The sequence below is a fragment of the Euphorbia lathyris genome, chromosome 5 (genome assembly GCF_963576675.1).
Source record: "Euphorbia lathyris chromosome 5, ddEupLath1.1, whole genome shotgun sequence".
In the NCBI taxonomy this organism is placed as follows: domain Eukaryota; kingdom Viridiplantae; phylum Streptophyta; class Magnoliopsida; order Malpighiales; family Euphorbiaceae; genus Euphorbia; species Euphorbia lathyris.
The window spans coordinates 86,584,393-86,589,343 of NC_088914.1; positions in this window are offsets into that span (position 1 = coordinate 86,584,393).

Genomic DNA, 4,951 nt, shown 5'->3' on the forward strand with positions numbered 1-4,951 from the left:
TAACAATTTGCTAATGAAATCAGCATCTTCTGTTGCACTTTCCTTTTCGTACCACCCAAAATTAATCAATGCATTAACAACAGAAGGAATGAATTTGGAGCACTTTGATTATCAATGAATCAATCCAATCTTTAACACTGTCAAAAATCTTAAAAGAGTTCAATAACATAGTAAATACCTTTGTCTCTAACGACCTAGCGACAACTTCCGATGATCTAGTAGCACTGGAATCCATAGATGTTTAAGAAACTTTCAATTAGAGAGAGCTGCTGAAAATGGCGGAGTATAGACGATTTTTGTAAAAGTGAAAAATGATATCCCTTTTATTTGTTTATTAATTACTTTTTACTTGATTTTTTTTAATCAATCACTAAAGATCCATTTATTAATTTATATATGTACATTTTTTATGTTTGATATTAGGGCCTGTTTGGTTTTGTTAGATATATAATTATCTTGTTTAGGAAATATAGTAATTATCTATATAGTATTTGATTGATTTGTAATTGTCACATTACCAAAATCAAGCTCTAATTATTCCTATAGTTATGCTAATGTTATAATTACAAATCAATTAAATTAGTGCTTGATTTTGGTAATGTGATAATTACAAATCAATCTAATATTATATTTCCTAAACAAGATAATTACTATATTTCCTAAACACCATATCTAACAGGTTTAGCTGTTCCAGTTTGCTGTTTGTTGTTTCCAGTTTTTGTTTACTGTTTCCTATTGTTGTTTGCTGTTTGAATATTAGTGTTTGATAAAATTACTAGACAACCCACATTATGTAAGGTAATGGTTTCTAATGAGCTCAATTGGTTGGTGAAATTTGGTCCAAATTTGCAAAAACTCAACTTAAGATGATTCAAAATCATCGCTATACCATCAAAAAGCTCAGTCCTAAAAAGATAGTCAAAAACCAAGGTATTTGAGATGGACTACGTAACAAGCAAACTGATAATGTGTGAACAATGTTAAACTTTCAATATCTTTTCCGAGTGCGAACTTAATCCACCTATCAATATCAGCAAAATACTCAAAGCCAGTGTTGTCAGCAACATGCTTGACATTACTACAGGAACAAAAATGGAGTTCAAACAAATCTATCTTTTTGCCCATGTAAAACCTTCATAGTTGTTAATGTTGGGAATTTTTTGGATTACGACATTTTAACGGAATCAATAAATCTCAAAGCATAAGTAATATATTGCTAAGAAAAATAATAGCTTAAATCTTGAAGACAATTTTATCGAATTTATGCGGTGTACAAGAGGGTGTTCGCTATAAACTTTCTAGAGTTAGAATGAGATAAAACAAAAAATAGTATCACTCTGTTGTTTCCCGAAAATACCCCAAAATAATTATTATACTATTTTTGTCTTTCCCCCAAAAATCAGACTACCCTCAAATCACTCAACTCTCTCAAATTCACAATGGAGAACCTTGCCTCATATTTTGCAAAATTATGACTGCTCTCAATTTGTCTAAGTTTTTTTTATATCTATTTGTTTATTTATTTATTTTAATATTTATTTTATTTAATTGTTTTAAATTAATAGTTTATTTTTTCCAGTAGTTAATTGCTTTGATAATCCGTCCTCTGAAAGTGATGCAAGGTTTTTCATACACTTTCCAATATTCATAATTTTTTCCTTTTGTAATGAGCATCTCTTCCTAATTAAACCGGAGCAAGGGTTTAAATGCTGAGATTTATCTCCATCTATGTGACAACATAGATGTCCCCACAGCCTCTCTCAAACGACCTTAAGATGAAATTTTACGAAGGAGCTCATCTGACAATTTGCTAATGAAATCAGCATCTTTTGTTGCACTTTCCTTTCCGTACCACCCAAAATTAATCAATGCATTAACAACAGAAAGAATGAATTTGGAGCACTTTCATTATCAATGAATCAATCCAATCTTTAACACTGTCAAAAATCTTAAAAGAGTTCAAGAAAATAGTAAATATCTTTGTCTCTGACGACCTAGCGGCAACTTCCGATAATCTAGTAGCACTGGAATCCATAGATGTTTAAGAAACTTTCAATTAGATAGAGCTGCTGAAAATGACGGAGTATAGGCGATTTTTGAAAAAGTGAAAAATAATATCCCTTTTATTTTTATTAATTACTTTTTACTTGATTTTTTTTCTAATCAATCACTAAAGGTCCATTTATTAATTTATATATGTTCATTTTTTATGTTTGATATTAGGACCCGTTTGGTTTTGTTAGATATATAATTATCTTGTTTAGGAAATATAGTAATTATCTATATAGTATTTGATTGATTTGTAATTATCACATTACCAAAATCAAGCTCTAATTATGCCTATACTTATGCTAATGTTATAATTACAAATCAATTAAATTAGGGCTTGATTTTGGTAATGTGATAATTACAAATCAACCAAATATTATAATTCCTAAACAAGATAATTACTATATTTCCTAAACAAGATAATTCCATATCTAACAGGTTTAGCTATTCTAGTTTGCTGTTTGTTATTTCCTTTTATTTTTTACTGTTTGATGTTTCAATATTAGTGTTTGATAAAATGACTAAAATAGACATGTTTAAAATTAATCAACAAATTAAGAATATTAACAAGGATGGAGATAGAGGGGGGCCTAGAGGGGCTCAAGTCGGCCGCCGGGAACACCCCTACCATGGTTGGCATCAATCATCCCAACCGTTTGAACTATCTGTACTATGAATGGTTTTGGTTCCTGTTCCCGGCAAATTAAAGTTTAGAGTGGTTAACTCATTGAGTTCGTATTTAATTATAAAATCCAACTTGATTAATATATGTTAGACGATAAAATTTTCTAAGTTTCTCCAAAACAATCAATTTTAGTTTTGTAGTCCAAATCTAGCTTAAGTTTGAGTAGTTAATAGTACGTAAAAATTGGTTATTGACAACTTAAAAGTAAAAAAAATTGAACGAGTGATTTAGTAATTTTTTTACGCACGTACGTGTAAAATTTGCCCCAATAGACCAATCTTGTATCCTTCACTGAACATTAACGTAACTCTAATAAAAAACAACAACTTATAATTACAAGCTAACTTTATGCATTTGCTTAACTATTATAAATCTAACAATTTAGCTTATTGGAAATCAAGCAAAATATTAGTGTAATGGATGTGGATGCACATGTTGTAAGTATGTAATTTTTGCTCAGAATTATCATACTATGCCAATAATAATAAAACATTCCCAATGTTAGATATGTAATTATCTTGTTTAGAAAATATATTATTTGATTGATTTGTAATTATCATATTAGCATAATTATAGGAATAATAATGATAGACATAATTATAGGGCTTGATTCGCTGAATTTAGAAGAAAAAAGAAGGCAGCAAAAGGGTATTTAAGGAATAAATGACCAAACGTTGATTTAGAATCCAAAAGGCAGCAATTTGTTGCTGTTTCCAGTCAGCAGCTATTCTTAGTAAAACAGTAATCAGCAATTGGTTTATATTTTTAACCAAACACTTTACATCTACTTTTTTTTTTTTTTGCAATGCAGCAGCAAAAAACAGATAAAAACAGAAAACAAACACCCTCTTATTTTATTTTTTTAGTTAAAGTGGCTCTCTCTCCCCCTCCTTACAAGCTTGAACCCAATAAATAGTAGGTTATATCTTTATAATTCAACTTGAATTATATAATTTACTAAACTTTTAAGATTTAATTTGTGTCTATTTGCAAGTAAACTCATTAAAAATAAGATGTTACTAATGAGGTTTTTTCCACTAGTAAATAGAGATTGAATATGATACTTGGTTGTGATGAGTTGGAGAACTTAATGGATTGAAAACGCTCATTTCAAATGAAAATAATAGTCACATAATATTCATTGTTTTGTTCAACAACTTCAATTAGTTGTTGTGGCTGCAACAAAGGATAACGGTAATGAATACATTTTTTGTTATCATTCTATAATTATGAATATTTTTCGATTTTTATGTAAAAATAATGATGCTCTTCGAAAATTATAACATGATGAACTAATAAAAGCAAACACAAAAAAGTAAAATTTCCACATAAAAGGGAAACAAGAAATAAGCTTAATTCGACAAGGTAAACGCATTGGGATTTTCACTATAAAATAAATATCTCATCTTTTTGACACGTGGAATCTTGTGAAAAAATGCTTGTAAATATTGTAGAAACAAAAGAGAGAACAAAATAACTTATCGGAACGGAATTGCTGTGTCGTGGACAAAATCACTGAGTTGAAAACGATTACGGCAGATTCTAGTGCAATCTGGAAGTCCGATCGTCAACCAAGGTTTACACAGCAAGCATCGACATAGTGCACTATAGGGCAAAGCTTTGGAACAGAAAAAGTTTAGTGCCCAGAGAAGAAATAATATTTGAGAGCAAAAAAGAGAATTAGAAAACTGTGTGTACAGAACTGTGATGAAATCCCTTTTATTTTAGTTTTGAAAACGAACGTTGTAGTGGACAACGTTTGTGAGAGAAAAACGTGGTTTGTTGAATAAAATTAGGGATAGTGGAGATGAGACTTCAACTGCTTGAGAATTAGTAAAAAGGGTTTAAAAATATTTAATAGCCAAATAAAAATCGGGTCCAGTCCGGTCTGGCGAGCGCGCGAACGAGCGAACGCGCGCGTGTGGTATATTTTGTAAAACCCACTAAACACAATTTAATATCTCATAAGGCCCAACCCAATATAAACCCTTCAACTAACTCTCAAGTTTCCAATGTGGGATACAAAAAGTTACAAAACAAAGGCAATGGCTAAAAAGCCATTTCACATAAAATCTCCAACAATCCCCCACAAAACAGTTTTAGGAAAAATAATAAATCTTTTCTGGGCAATAAGTTACAGATTTCAAAAACTTAAGTATTAATATCTTCCGATTGAATTGATACATAGTTATGTGAGGCAACATGTTATATTTTTAG